Source organism: Rattus norvegicus, chromosome 20, assembly GCF_021556685.1.
Source record: "Rattus norvegicus strain SHRSP/BbbUtx chromosome 20, alternate assembly SHRSP_T2T, whole genome shotgun sequence".
In the NCBI taxonomy this organism is placed as follows: domain Eukaryota; kingdom Metazoa; phylum Chordata; class Mammalia; order Rodentia; family Muridae; genus Rattus; species Rattus norvegicus.
The window spans coordinates 43370155-43386778 of NC_141553.1; the positions used below are offsets into that span (position 1 = coordinate 43370155).

Genomic DNA, 16624 nt, shown 5'->3' on the forward strand with positions numbered 1-16624 from the left:
TTGAACCTGGATCCTCTAGAAGAGCAGCAAGTACTTTTAACCCCCGAGTCACCTCTTCAGGCCCATTATGGTTTTTTTTTCCTCTTAAGTTACACCACTTTCCTTTTTCTCTTTCTTCTCTTCAGTCCTATACACACCTTCTCCTTCCAACATCTCCCATATCTTCCCCTCACCCTGACAACTCTTAAGCCAATTGCCTCACTATTATTACTGTTGTTATTATTGTTGTTGTTGCTGCTGTATTGGACACACAACTATGCACAAATATAAAAATACAAACTGCTAAAACCATTTTTGTTGTTTGAGTATATATGTTTTCAGGACTGACCACTTTGCATTGGATAGTTAACTGGGGACCTGTGCCTGTCAGAGTCTGATTCTCCCTCTCTCAACAGTCATCAGTTGCCTATAGTTGTTTGCCAATGACCGAGACCTCCTGAGGTATTTTCCCCTTCCAAATTAGTCAGAATGACAGGATATAGATAGGTAGATAGATAGATAGATAGATAGATAGATAGATAGATAGATAGAGAAATAGAGATAGAGATAGAGACAGAAATAGTACATGTGTATGTCCTCTCAAATGTTGGAGATAACCAATACATGATGTCTAATTGGACTAAGGCCTACTCAACAAGAGGTCCTAAAAATGCTAAAAATCTAGCCAACTTCCTAGGGCTCATATGTCTTAGAAGAAAATATATCTTCCTAGATCAATGTAATTCTTAACTACATTCTAAATCATATCCTTGTTTTATTATACATAGGTACAATATATATACAAATATAGCTACCATCCCTCATCAAAGAAGCTTCTCCTTGTAGTGAGTGGAGAGCAACACAGAAAATCACAACTGAACACAAGCAGAGACCACTGGACCATGAGGAATAAACATCAGAGCTCATACACCTATGACTCAGGGAACATCATACAGTAGGGATGGAAAGACTTTAAGAACTAGAACACCAGAATATCAGTTATAAAACAGTCCCTTCTAAAAATGGCTGCACAAACAAGACCGAGCAACGGAAATATCAATACCACTATTTCTATATTGTCCAGTAGTCAAATAATATTTGAAAAGGCAGTGTTATTAGAGTGACACAAAGCTGTACATCTTAGCAACTAAGGAGCTTGTAAAAGAACTACAATGGAAACTCTCACTAACTCTTCTAACCCAACTTTTCTGGAGATTAGTTTGTTATTCGTGTCTAATGCGGTAACCCTGGAACTACCTCTTCCCTCCCAGAAGTGTGGAGAATTTAGAGGTTCCCTGTCCATGGCTTCTCCTTCTCTGCTGCCTGATGATGTTCAGGTATGATCTCTGTTAAAACCGCTGAGAGGATGACATTAAGCTACCTCCTCCATGCTTTACACAGCATGATACACAGGATTTCCTAAAGGATTTATTGACTATTTCACCAACATCAGCTTCTCTCACTCCAGAATTCTACAGACTCTAGTGACAGTGGTCCATGCTAAACCCATCCCATGTTGCCCTGTAGTTATTTCAGTAATCAACACATCCCTGTGGCTGGTTTTTAAGTTCCTAGAAGGCACAGTAATTTAAGACACAGTGACTTGCAGATTCATGGTTCCTTTAACAAATCAATGACTCACTACTGAAAAAGTAATTGTCTCAACTATATAACTCCTTTACCTTTTATTAAATACTACCTTTGTTGGCATGTTTTCAAGAAGTTTTGAAGCAGTGACTCTCATATATGCCCTATATTAAATTCATCTAGAGATATATAACTAATTTTCAGTCTCGGCCTATACCATGCAGGTTTTTATTTCATTGATTTGGGGTGCAGTGATCATGTCACTGTAACTTTAAAACGTCCTAAATTGATCTGTGCTGCAGGTCATTTGAGGTTATGAATCATTATCTTGCTACTGAAAGTATGGCATCCTGGCCAACAGGAGCATTCAGCCTATGAAGGACTACTTGTCTACGTTGGTAAGTTGGTAGTTAATTCCTATGGGCTTGAGATTTAGAACATAGAAAATATAATGCAAATAGTATGTCTAATTCACACTCAGCCCACAGTTCTGTGGCAAAGATTTGTAAAAGTTTAAAAAAAAGCTTTGTCATATAATTTATTTAGCTCCTGGTATCCAGAATAGGACTTCAATAGTTAATATAAAATGATTAATGAAATGTTTTACAGTATTTTTAAATATCTCTTTTAATTTATAAACTTATAAACTTCTCAGCCTCCTTAGCCACATTCTAGTATTTCATAAGCATTTGTGGCTGGGCCTACCACTGTACACACAGTGAAGACAGAAATCTTACTAACGCCTCGGTGCTATCTGTGGATTTTCACAGACATGTTGTGCTATGGTCAGAAGGAATCTATGTTTTTCTAACACCTGAAAGAGAGAGTTGTCAGTTTGGTGTTGGTACCAAAAAGAAATGATAGGGAAGAGGGAGACGGCTCAACCTGTAAAAGTGGTTGCCACTGAGCCTGAAGACTTGACTTCTAGTCCCAAAGACGTGGTAGAGACAGATAGTCAATTTGGCTAAGTTGTCCTTTATGCACAAGTCCACGATATGCATCTGCTCTTACACTTCCCCACAAATAAGGAATAAATGTAAAAACAATTTTAAAGAAAGAATATAAAAGTATTTATGGTATGTAACCTGACTTAAATGTTACATTACATAACACATTTTTTTAAAAACATTACCCCATAAATATGTATAATTTGATGTTATATACAATTAAAAATAAATTTAATTCTAAAGCAGGGAATTATCAACAGTTAATCTGAAATTCATTGTCTCAAAACATGGCTCAGTGGTCAAGAACAACTAGAGCCGGGGCTATCCCCAAAGTCGTTGCCTGTATGTGGGATATTTTCTTTTAGCTGGGCTGCCTTGTCTGGCCTCAGTGGGAAAGGAAGCACCTAGCCTCATAGAGACTTGAAGTGCCTGGGTTGGGGGATAACCAATGGGTCCCCACCTACTCAGAGAAGAGGAGTAGATGGGGGAAAGATTGTGGGAAGGCTAATTTGGAGGGGGCAGTTAATGGGAAGTAAAGTGAATTAGTAAATATATTAAAAAATTGTACTCAATATTTTGTCTTATAGTCAGAAGAGAACTAAGTGAAGTTTTCAAATTTTTAATATCATGTATTAATTTTACAGAATAATGAGATTGATTATGACATTGTCATGCATGTATAAAATATACTTTGCTCATGCTGAAAAAAAAAAGAATATATTGTTCTTGCAAAAGACCCAAGTTCAATTTATAGCACTAATGTGAGAATCACAAACTCTTTTAACTCCAGATGCAGGGGATGCCTCAGGGATATGCATTAATACAGACACACACACACACACACACACACACACACACACACTAATGAAGTCCGCTTTCTGCTTTTATACTGCTAGTCTCAGTCTTCTCCACACCTAGGAAGTTCTCTCTTCACTTCATCCTGTTTTAGCTCTTGTATTACTTACTTTTCAGTTGCTGTGATAAAAAAACACTTGCTCAGAAACTTGTAGAAGGAAGGGTTTAATAAGCTCAATTAAATAAGGTTTCAACAAAGCTACACAGTGGCTGGAGCTGAAGCTGGGAGCTTATAGTTACAAATCCAAACAGGAAGCAGAGAGGATAAGCTAAGAATGGTACCAACCTTTCAAACTTTGAAGCTCACCTCCAGGCACTTCTTCATGCTCACATCTCCTAAGTGTCTCCAAACAACAACAGGAACCATGGACCAAACCTCTAAATGCCAGAGACTATAGGTTGAGGTTGGACATTCTCATTCAAATTACTACATTATTTTCAGGGTTTCGGTTCTGTGTTTTTGGTTTTCTGTGAATCCAATTCTATTTTGTGTCTGTCTAGGAAAAAAAATCTTCGTATTTTTCATTCCAGATTATGTGGCTGGCCTGTGGTCTAGATTTTATGGGCTATACTCTCATTCATTGGAGAAGATGCTGTTAGATGGCATCTAGACATGGAAGTAAGCAGAATGAAAAGAAGAGTGCTCATTATGACAGATTATTTGAAGGTCCTAGCCAAGGAACACAGCTACTCACATACCTTTGGTCAGGGCATGGATTTTTTTATTGAGTAACAGTCTCATTTGCAAAGTGTGTAACTTCCAGAATGTTACACATGAACTTGTGATCTAGGGAGGGTCCTAACCATGTGTAGGCACCGAGTCAATTCTGGCAATCCACAAGGTAACAGATCAGTTTATCCTCATGTCTAACATCCACCCTTCTTAATAAAAATACAACTGTAGGTTGTACTGAAAGGTATATTCTCTGGTAAGGAGTTGCAACCTTCCTGGGAAGGCTGACTCAATCTACCTGACCATTCAGGAGTTCTTCATGATGACATTTGCCCTTCACCCTTATGCCATAATGTTGAGAATAAACGACAAATCTTTTATCTTAAATATCATGTAAGGGAAGACCAACAACACTCTTTTAATTGCTCCAAAACTTAACTGCTACCTAAGAGAATATTTTAAAGGATTTTATTATTTACCTAGAATTAATACAACCCATAATATCGGGGATGATTTTATACAAGAAAAATGCCTTGTAAGATTTATACAGCTCTCTGTATGATGAACAAAACTCCATTCACATGGGATAGGGTGGGGGTTATAAAAATCTTGCCAAGCTCAGCCCTTGCTTGTTCATTTTCTCTCTCCACATGATGACATAACCAGCCAAAAACCTGACACGTCTCAGACACGGCGATGCTTTGTGTAGATTTACACTGTCTGGTACTGTAGCCACTAGCCACGTGTGGCTGTTTGAAAAGTCTGCTCCAAATTGAAATGTGTCATACATGTAAAATACACACCAGATTTCAAGGCCTGGTATTTGCGTATGTTTTCTATGGCTCCTATAAAAATCTAACAAATACTTAGTAATGTGAAATACCTATATATTATGTCACAGTTCTATTGCTCAGAAATATTACAGTTTCTTCTTCTTAGAGTCTCAGGCTAACATAAAACTTTCCACAGCTTCACCCTTTTCTGAAAGCTCTGGACACAATCCACTTCCAAGCTCATTCAGGCTGCTGGACTGAATTACTTGGGTGGTAGAAAAGGAAACTTTTTTTTCATCCCTCTTTGTTAGCTAGGAGCGTCTCAGCACTACTGCATTTCTGTCACATTGTCACCTCTGTCTTCAAACCAGCAAGTACATACTGTATTCCAAGCTTGAGATAAGCTGTCTGGTTTCTCCTTCTGCTAAATCTTGTTTCCAGTCCCAGAAAATCCTTGAATGTTATGATGTTAAGCATCTGTATAAAAACCCAGTGTAGTTCACAATAGAATTCATGCCTGTAATCCCAGCATGTGAGAGGAGGAGCAGTAAAGTCTTTATAAGTTTGAGAGTCCTCAGGATTATATGAAACCCTGCCTCCAAAACAAACCAATCAGCAAACAAAGAACTCATAAAAAAACTCAGGGATTTAGCTCAGTGGTGGGGCACATATTCAACACATGTGAGGCTCTGGTTTCAGTGCCCCATAGTCAGGGGACAACTGTAACACTTACAAAATACCTTTTAATACCTTTGTCCAGCATGGTTGTTCATACTTCATAACCCAGCATTAAAAGGATAAGGTATAAGGATTCCATGAGTTAGCGGACAGTCCTGGCTACATAGTGACTTTGAGGACATTCTGGACAACTTAGACTGTCTCCATTTTTTTAAGTGGCTGGGGGAGAGCCCAGTGGTAGAGAAGATTTTTAGTGTGTACAAACTCTAGGTTCCATCACAAGCATGGACAATAATAAAGACATTCTAGGTACATGCATTAACCTCTGTGAAGACCTTTCATCATTAAACAAAACTGAAGCTATAGAAAATAAAAATTGTAGAATAATTTGTATTAACTAAAATTCATTGCATCTCTGGATTTATTTTACTGTCATATTATTTAAAAGTAGCAGAACACAGAGCTTAATAATATCAGTGATAGAAACAATCATATAGAAACATAATCATAAAACTATATAACACATGAGGACTATGTAGGGTATACAGATGATAAATCTGTACAGCATAAATATGGTTCAGTTTTGGATTCATGTATGTGTTATATGAAAACTCATACATACCCATGGACCCATACTATATGTGTGTTCATATGTATACGCACACACATATGTGTGTGTGTGTGTGTGTCCTGTTTGCTTTTTATTTTCTTCTCTTTATACCATGATATGACTCTGAATGGAAGCTTTTCCAAGAGGCAGATAACAGTAGCATAAAGTTGACATGAAGAGTTATCTATATAGAAAATAAGAAACAGAATGATATTTAATGACATGTTAACATTAAACTATTGATTCAATGGAGTGCAATTTTGGAATATAGAAAATATGGCATGTTAACTGTTATGTTTCATAGTCACCAAATTTTCACATGTCTCTGACTGAATGTCATATTTTAAGCAAATTCTTGAAACGTATGGCCGTCCATAAACGAGAATGATTTTGGACTATTTACATCATGTAAAGAGGATTCATTTTTCTTTTATATAAAACCAGTGACTGTTCACAGGTTAAGATCTGTAATTTTATTAAAACTATCTAAATTGTATTATCCAAAAATATCATTTGACTATTTAAGAAAGGAATTCATGTCATTCAACCACAGTCTGCAAGTTTAACTTCATCTGAAAAATTCGATTTTACAACATAGGCAATGTGCTTCTAGGCTCTAGGGATTAGCATGTACTTGCCTTCTGAAACTATATTGCTATAATACTGTGAAAGTACAAGAGTTTTTCTTAAAAATTTTGAACAGTTGTTAAGATTATACTACTTAGAACATGTTTTAATGAAATATATAGCTAAACTTAGCTTACCTGTTTCCGGGCTGCTGGAATATTTTAATTTTCACATACAGCTTATATGTATGTCTTGCACCATTCTTGTACTGTTCAGCATTAGATCTCAAAGGCTCAAAAGTGTTCAAACTCTCCTTAACCGTCCCCATAGATTTTGAAATTCCATTTGTATCTTGCATTGAAGATGGTTTCCTTACAATAATATTTGACTTTAAACCTTTAGGTTTTTCAAGAATAATCACCAGTCTTAGCTAAAATTCTGCTGATTGGAAGAGACACTTTAACCAAGACAACTGAGAAAGGAAGATATTTATTGAGAGGCATAGTTTTAGAGGCAGAGATTCATAGTTCTGTGCTCATCATGGTGGGAAACATGGCAGCAACTAGTAGGCCCGACACCTTTTTTTAAATTTAATTTAAATATTTTTTTTATTTATTCACTTTATATCCCACTCACTGCTCCCCTCTTGGTCAACCTCTCCTACAATCCTTCCCTATCCAACCTCCCCTTCTCCTCTGAGTGGGTGGAGAAGCCCTTGGATATCACCCTACCTTGGCACTTCAAGTCTCTTCGAGGTAGGCACTTCCTCTCCCACTGAGGCCAGACAAGGTAACCCACCTAGAAGAACATATCCCACATACAGGTGACAGCTTTTGGGACAGCCCCTGTTCAGGACTCATGAATACCAGCCTGCACATCTGTTACAAATTAGGGAGGCTGAGGTCAAGACCCTAAATGTTCTTTGGTTGGTCATTCAGTCTCTGAGAGTCCCAGGGGTCAAGGTTAATTGACTTTGTTGGTCTTTTTGTGGGGTTCCTATTTCCTTTGGTGCTCTCACACTCTTCCATAAGAGACCCCAAGCATCATCCTGAGTCAGCTGCTGAGTGGAGCCTCTCAGAGGACAGCCTTGCTAGGCTTTTGACTGCAATCATAACCGAGTATTATTACTAGGGTCGGGGATTGGTGCTTGCACTTAGGATGGGTCCTAAGTTGGATCAGGTATTGGTTGGAAATTCTTTCAGTCTCTCTGCTCCATCCCCCATGCCTGTATTTCTAATTGACAGAATAAATTTTTGTTTGAAAGTTTTGTGGATGGGTTTGTTTTGTCATTGCTCCTCTGGGCTTCCTGCCTGGCGAAAGGAGGCGGCCTCAGGTTCCATATTCCCAATGCTGGAAGTCACAGCTAATGTCACCCCTATTGATGATTCCTTGTGACCTACCTTATCCAAGGTCTGCGCCTTCTCTGGAGATGCCCCTCCCACCTGCCTGACCTTGTCAGTTGCAAACTTCCATTCATTCTCATGGCCATCTCTCCTATCTCTCCCCACACCTGATCCTGAATCACTTACTCCCCACCCAGTTTCCTCCCTATCTGCCTCTTATGACATTTCATTTCCCCTTCTAAGTGAGATTCAAGCATCCTCACTTGGGCCTTCCTTCTTGTTTAACTTCTTTGGATCTGTGGAGAATAGCATGGACATCCTGTACTTTATGATTAATGTGCACTCATAAATGAATATATACCATACATACATACCCTTTGGGGGCTTGTTTACAATATTCTCAAGTTTCATCCATTTGCCTACAAAATTTATGATGTCTTTGTTTTTTAGTAGCCGAATAGTGTGGATTACTACATTTTCTTTATCTATTCTTCAGTTGAGGGATGTCTAGGTCGTTTTGAGTTTATGGCTATTACGAATGAGGCTGCTATGATCATAGTTAAGCAATTGCCATTGGGGTATGTTCGAGCATCTTTTGGGTATATGCCCAGGAGTGATACAGCTGGATCTTGAGGTAAACTTTTTCCAAGTTTTTTTTCACCAACTGCCAACTCGATTTGCATACTGTTTGTACAAGTTTGCACTCACAGCAACAATGGAGGGATGTTTCCCTTGCTCCACAACCTTACTGTCCTTTGAGTTTTTTTTATCTTAGCCATCCTGATGGGTGTGAGGTAGAATCTCAGAGTTGTTTAGATTTGCATTTTACTGATGACTAAGGACTTTGAAATTGCTTTAAGAGCTTCTCAACCATTCAAGATTCCTCTGTTGAGAATTCTCTGTTTAGCTCTGTACCCCATTTTTTAAATTGAATTATTTGGGTTATTGGTGTCTGACTTCTTGAGTTCTTTGAAAATTTTGGGTGTTAGCCCTCTGTCAGAAGTAGGGTTGGTGAAAATCCTTTCCCATTCTGCAGGCTGCTGTTTTGTCCTATTGACAGTGTTCTTTTAGGCATTGCACTTTGCTAAAGCAGAGGCTAAGAGTTTCCATCCTGATCTGCAAATCGGAGACATGGAATGACACTTTAAATTTCCTCAGACAAAGCAATGAGATGAGAGCTGTACCTGTGCTGTGCAAATACACAGCTTGGGCTAAGCCCAGAGCCTTTCCTTCTCCATTCTCCATATCTCTAGACCTAGGCCTGGAAGCTTCTAGCCTCTGAACAATCTAACCTTCCAAGCTTACTGACTCAATCTGAAGTCTCTTCACTTTTGACTGAATTGCTCTGTCTGGCCTCATACTAACTTTGGCAATAATGTTCAAATCTTCTGATTTCTCATTTTCTGGCTCATTTTGTCTTTACCTACACCTAGCGTGTTTTCTCTGTAACCTGTCTCTGTAAGACTTTCCTGGTAATATTGCCATACACACATACACACACCACACCCCATACCAGCTCTGTCTCTGTCTCTGTCTCTGTCTCTGTCTCCTCTCTCTCTCTCTCTCTCTCTCTCTCTCTCTCTCTCTCTCTCTCTCTCTCTCCTCTCTCTTCTCTCCTCTTTCCTCTCTCTAATCTCTAGTCATAAGTAGCTTCTTTTTCCTATTCTACTCTCATGTGAGTTAGGGGTATCCCATCTCTGACTCATTCTGCCCGATCTTTCTCTGTCACCTTGTCTGCCCCTCAATTAGACATCAAACATGACTGCTTCCTTCTACAACTAGCCTTACTTTCATTGTTAGGGATATACTAAAGGTATATCTGTATTCCAGCCAGATTCTACTGTAATACTATAATACAGAGCATGTCTGCATTCTGGCTAGATCTTATCTTTATAAGATCATCCCTTGCCAGAGCAGCCATGACGATGGATAAAACTTCCTCTCCAGAGGCAGAGAGAAAGCTAACAGAGATTGATGTAGACTTTTGAAACATCAAAACCCAACCCATTGACATACCTCCTCCAACAAGGTCACAGCCACCCCAAATAGGCCACTCTTCCTAATCCTTCCCAAACATCCCAGTTCCACTAACTGACAAGCAGCATTGAAACATATAACCTATGTGGACCATTATCTTTTTTCAAGCAACCACACACAGCAAAACATAGTACAAAAAAAATCTCTTTCATAGACAAAATATTCCAGTAGATTCAGCATGAAAAAGTAGGTACAGAGTGAGTTTTCTAAGAGATGACGTGGGACCAGTACATCTCCCAAGGTTGCTATAGGCCTCCTCCATGGAATTCAGCAATTTTTGGTTCATGTTTTAATGCTCCATGGCTCGCACATAGAAGGTTCTTCCAGTGAACACCTGCTTAGTCAACTGATTCCAGGTGCCGGTTACAGCTCATTTAAAGAAATGAAAAATCAAATTTGGAAGGTAAAATAGTTACTCCTCCCCATTTTCCTAAAAATGATAAATATTTACTAATCATGGGGTGGGCAGTCTTCATTAGGAGTTGTGAACTGAATATTGCCCATGGCTGTTTTTTTTTTTTTTTTTTTTTTTTTTTTTTTAGTCAAAAGAGCAGGATGATTCAGGAGGAAATTTCATTACCAGATGAACATTCTAATTAACCAAGTGTTTTCATTGATGGCCTTTATTTGGCTTTTGTGATAAGCTTTGAAAAAAAAACATCAAATCTGTGGCTGTTTTCAAAATTAAATTTTAAAAATATTTTCTTGATGTGCCAGTTTGTGTGGAGTTTAGCTTGCGTGAGCTGTAAGTTTTGTGTCCCTTAACCTTGTCCTCCACCACTAAGTGAGCTAAAGAGACTGACTGGAACCACGGTTCAGACTGTTGGATCTACTAGGCTTTAGTCCAAAGGGTGACCCTTTGACAGAAAGGCTAAATCTTTCATAGTTCCAAGTTCATCAGCTACCCAGGGTAAGTTCTCTGAGGGAAAGTGAGTTTTTAAGAATGCGCAGCCTTCTGGCATTTCTCTCCTGTTAAACATCACCGCTAAGAGTAATGAAATAGATACATTTTACCCAACCTCTTTCCACGTAATCTTGCTCCTTAACTCCCCCCCCAAATGTGTGTATCAATAAATAGATGACATAAGTAAACATTTAAACGATAGTTTGCTAACTGAAGGGATTGATAGGCAGAATAATGCATTCTTTAAAATCTATTATGCCTTTCTGAACTTTACTGCTTATCAGCACTTTTCCCCCTTAAGAAAAACAAAATAGGAACATTTGTTCAGAAAAAAAAAAAAGCAAACCGTTTTTCTTCCTTTCTTATTACTTTTATTGTTTGAGGTTTCCTTTAGACTATAATGTGGCATTGTGATTTTGAGATGGAAAAGAAATCCCTTGTTTCTCAAACAGAAGAATGTGATTGGGTGCTATTGTTGCCAATGATGAGCTAAAGAGGTTAGTGGATCACAGAGCTGGCAAGCAGCCACCTCTCCTACTGCTCCTTAAGTTACACAGTATACACCTGGCTGCGGCCCTCGGAGTAGATGGTCAATAAGTTTATGGAAATTTAACTTATCCCGTATGGAGCTCAACAGCTCTTTCAGGCTATTGACTGACAACTTGAAAATGTAGTTTGAGATCTGAGCTCATGACCTTTGGAGGCGACGGTAGAGATGGGTCCCCAAAAGGAAATGGGGCTGCTTCAGAACGGGAATCCAGAAATACTGTGTCTTAGGGATTGTCGCCGACCTTTGGTTTCCAGAGAGACAGAATTAACACAGTGTGATAGCCCTAAAGATAGGATTGGTACGGCACATTTCTTTCTACTCTAGTGCACTGAACTTCTTCCTAAAGGACGTGTACATTTGTGCAAGGAAAAGTATTCAAGAAGCGGACTACGACTCCAGAAACAACCAGGGAAAGAAGGACTGGAAGGAGAAGCGGTGTTTGATTGTTCAGGCAACCGCCATGAGAGGGGGTAGTAACAATTTTCTTGTAACTGTGGTTAGTCAGGGATGCTTTTTGAGACTAGAAATTAGGAGGTCAGTCCCGCAAATAAGCTTCCAGGTGGGCTCTTTTGCACCCGACAAAGAAGCTGAATCCAGCAAACAGACCCAGTTCCCTGGCCTGCCATTTTGCTGGAGGCAAAAGATAGGACAGAGGGACTAAATTGGAAAGGTGAGTGTCCCTCTGGATTTTAGAACTCCAGACCAGCAAGAAGCCTGAGCTCAGAGCTCCTCTTCCCAACTAGGCAGTGATCGCCCCCTGTGACTTTGAAGGCATACAACAGCCCAGAGCTCCGGGGCTGACAGACGCCACCAGCCCCTCCTGTATGCTACACCCTCACCTGGCATGCTGAAGTCAGTGTAGTCTCTCTGAACACCTATGCGACCCCTCTCGAGCTCTAGCTCCTCACCACCACAGCAGAGAAGTCTGTCTCATCTCCTCAGATACTGGGTTCCTTCGGTCTCTAAGTATCAGATCAATGTCCTGCCAGCCCAGAAATCTCATCAAGGTTCTCAAAGCTGGGATCTTAGATTGCTCAGGAGCCCTGATCACCCACCTCGCAGCTACAGCGTGCTAGCCAAAGCTTTCCGCTCCTGGGTGGGACACGATGTGGCCCAGCCGCCTGTCCTCCACCTCCCAGTATCTCCTCCTCCTCCTGCTTCGACCCTTAAGGCCGGGCCTTGCCCCTGCCTATAGGAGCTATAATGCCTATTCCCACCTCCGCTTCAAAGACACCTGCGCTCCCTTCCCCACCCTTCCCCGCCACCCCACCCCTTTCCTCTAGGTCCCTCTGGTGCCTTTAGGAGCGCAGGAGGGGCCACGGGAGGAGGAGCAGAGGGAGGAGGGAAGCGCGAGGAGAAGGGGCGGGGTGGGTGGGATGAGAGCCGGGAGGGTGTGGACTGGCAGCCACTCTGCAGCTGGCCGCCGGGGACCTGGTCCCTCCCGCGAGCCGAAGTGATGGAGGGGAAGAGATCCTCTTAGACACACACGCGCGCGCACATCCCGCTGGGCACGTCTCCGGGAGGCTGCAGCCGGCTCAAGCGCGCCGGGGACCGGGCGGCGGCCGTGACAGCGCGAGCGGCGGGGAGTCCGCGGTCCGCACAGCTTGGCACGGGTCGCGGGAGGACGCCCGGAGGGAAGATCTCTGCCGCGCTGACTGTTGCTCTTTTGAAGGCATCTCAAAGGACCGAGCTTCCTGACACTATAACCGCGGACGCCAGAGGCTCTGCCCCTCGCGTGCCGGGTCCGGGTCGGCGCCGGTGCCCGCCGCGGGAGAGGAGAATGCGAGCCTCCTCCCGCAGAGCTCCTGCGGTCCCCTTTGCAGCGCTGACTCCGGCTCCAGCGGCTGCCCCAGACGTGCCCGCGCCTCGGGAGCGCGCCCTGCCGCACCTGGCTCCAGCCTCCTAGGGAAGTGCGCGAAACGCTCCCTAAACTCCACTACTTCTCTTCCCCACGTCCGCTTGCCGCTCTCCGCCCCGGACACCGCAGCCGCCGCTGTCGCCGCCCCAGAGTGGAAGCCGGGCTACTGTGCTGCTTGTTTGCTCTGCCCGCCGGCTCGCTCCTGGCCGAGCATCCCAAACTACTGGACAACTGCCACTGCGATCGCGGGAACCACTCGGTGACCCGGCGCGACTGGTCTAGGCTTTCCGAGCCCAGGCTGTCACCATTAGGGACAACGGTGAGTGAGCACCGCGCGCTGCTCGCCTCGCGCAGGAGAGAGGGTAGGGGGCTAGAGGCTCGGACCTTCTGGATTTAGAAGAAAGTGATAAGGGGAGTCACCTAGAGGAGTCATCCCTCTGCCCCATGCACTTTGTAGGGCGCGGCTTTCTTAGACGTCTCCCGGGGAAGACTTTGAGCCCGTTGCTGGGGTAGGGGTTAAACTAATAGGACAAGAGAAACGGAGCAATTGCTTTACCGAATTTAAAGGTCTGCCTGCAATCCTGCGGGTCTATCCGCCTGCCCTCTGTCTCTCTGTCTGTCTTGCTCAGAGATCTCTATCCAGCGTTCTCACAAAATCAGATGCAGAACTCGCGGTCACTGATGATCGCACACTGAGTTTAGGGATTCCTGCTTGGCCACTTCTGCGATGGTCCTGTACTGTTATTTGAAGTTATATGGTGGCTTTAAGGGGAGTGGGCTGCACTGAGGCTCAAGCAAAAGGCAGATAGGGTAGACAGGTCGGAGCAGAAGTATTCCCATTACTACAGAAGTGGGTACCTACTCTGGAGAAGACCAGACCGCTCCTAGTGTCAATTCCCATTTCCTCAAGCCTCAGTCTGCTCAACCCTTCCCACCCACACCCAAAACAACACACACACACACACACACACACACCACGGGATGGGTGCAATCGAGGGAGTGACCAAATTATTATTTCTAAGAAGTCTGCAGCCGCTGTGACCCACTACAGCGTAAACTCCTGCCTCCTGCATTTAGAATACTGCCCAGTGATGAGGGACCCCCCGCACCCCCCCACCTGGTGTGCAGGACTTTGGGTGTCTAGGGTTCCAGGCAAACCTCTAGCGCTACTACTCCTGAGTCATTCCAGCGTGGTGGGAGCAGGTCTCAGGCAACCCTCCTTTAGTGTATCGACCGAAGAAAGCTACTACTGGAGTATGTATGTTCTGGGTTCTGGGTGGTGCTTTGCTCCCTTCCTGCTCTCTCTCTCTCTCTCTCTCTCTCTCTCTCTCTCTCTCTCTCTCTCTCTCTCTCTCTCTCTCTCCTTCCCTCCCTCCCTCCCTCCCTCCCTCCCTCCCTCCCTCCCTCCCTCTCCTTTCCTCTTTCTTCTGCCCTCCACCTGTGTTTCTATCTGTTATTCCATGGAAAATGCTAGTCTCTTCAGGGGACATTTAATGCTTGTAAAATTGCTTTATATCCTATTATTATTACTTCGCAGATACATTTAATTGCCCTGTGACTCTCTTCTGATTGGTGTAAGCTGAGCCTGATAAATACCATGCAGGGTCTTAGGTTGGAACAAAAAGATCAGGCAGGCATCCTCTCCCTCTCTGCACTGGCCCTATGTAAACTGATGTGTTGACAGTCTTAAAAGTGAGTGCTTCTAAATGACGTTGTTCAACGTTCACTACATATTTCTGAGCTTTAGATGGGTGTTTTCCTGCTACAATTCAATTCAAAACATTTCTGTCTACTTTTCAAAGAAGCTGTGGGAGACGATAAAAAAGCAATTACCAAATTTGGGTATCAAGTATAACTAGTTTAAACATGTTTTATTGCTATTAATTATAGCACATTTTAAAGTTATCTCTGTTTGTCCTCCTCATGATTTTTCCCCCTCTTTATTCTTAGTGATGTTCTTAGCAGGAAAAAACGAAAGCACCTGTCCTTACCTTTTCCGCTATGCTTGGTCACAACTAGTATTGTTTGCTCTGACCGTGTCAGCCTCAGACTGGCTTCTGTGAGAAAATAAAGTTATTTGCTGGTGAACTGCTACAGAACACAAGGCAATGAGACAAGACACAATGATGGGAAGGAAACTATTGTTTGTAACTGTCTTCACTGCTGTGGATTAACTGGGATAAGCATAACAGCTCTGACATCTCCTGCAAGTTATTTGAACGTGTTCTGATCTCAATAAAATAGAGATAGGCATCAATACTTATATAAAATATTCTCAAATACATATAGATAGATAGATAGATAGATAGATAGATAGATAGATAGATAGATAGATAGATAGATAGATAGATCTTATGAGGGAAATTTTAGGCAGAGCACTAACTAGTCACAGCAGGTGCTGGGTCCTTATTTCTAGACTAAACCAGAGCTTAACATTTGAAGTCACTTTGTCTGTGCAGGCTCTCTAGGCTCTCAATGTTTGGATGACATGCTGGCTTCGCTCTCCTTCCCATCTTGCAGGCCTGCACAGATGTTTTTGAATGAATAACTTTCCTCCTCACTGAATTTGCGCTCATTCAAAAAGTATTTCTTGAGCACATGAGCGCACACAATAAGCATAGCTGAGCTGGGCCGTTATTTAAAACAAGGAAGGATTATTGATTGAGGGAGTGTTTGCTCCTGCACTGTGTAAATGGAACTGTGGAACTGTGGCTTTCTTGAGGAAGCAGTATCTTCCTCCAAGTAGGCGATCCACCAACAGAGCTGTTGACTCAAAAGTCACATGAGATGTTAAAGTGTCTTTGTTTCCACCCTAATCCTGTCATTGTTTTTAACCTGTGTCACGTAGCTGACTCAACTCCAGATAACTGATGTTGTCTCTAACTTCCTGATTGCTTTCTTAGAGTAGGTGTCTGAGCTGTTAGGAGTAAGTCATGAATCTGCACTGGGTCTCATTTCTAGCGCTGTCTTTCTGTATACGTCTATGGAGTAGTGCCAGATCTCAATACATCATTAGTGTTCACTTATGAATAAATGCAAATCTTCCTGTTGCCTCAAGAAAGCAAACTGAGTTCATAGAACAGTCTTTTGCTTCCTCATTCCCTCATCCCTATACTTTTCTAATCTTAGAAACAGTAACACCTCTTAATAATGCAATTCTATGCAAATGAGGGAGTTAACAAAAATGATTGTTTACCTTCTTTCTTAAAGAAAAAGTGAAATTTCTTTTGGAGATTTTAGTTGGGAAGAATTTTCTTTGACTA

General features: G+C 42.1%; 1 protein-coding gene across 3 annotated transcripts in view; it reads left to right on the top strand.

Annotated features, from left to right (window-relative positions):
* The first annotated feature begins 12887 nt into the window (after positions 1-12887).
* Positions 12888-16624, top strand: part of Hs3st5 (heparan sulfate-glucosamine 3-sulfotransferase 5) — a 332523-nt gene continuing 328786 nt past the window's right edge. For 2 of the 3 annotated variants that reach the window (NM_001434620.1, NM_001434621.1), the window contains 1 exon segment: positions 12905-13680. The gene's annotated coding sequence lies outside the window, so the exon portion shown is untranslated. 3 annotated transcript variants of the gene reach the window in all.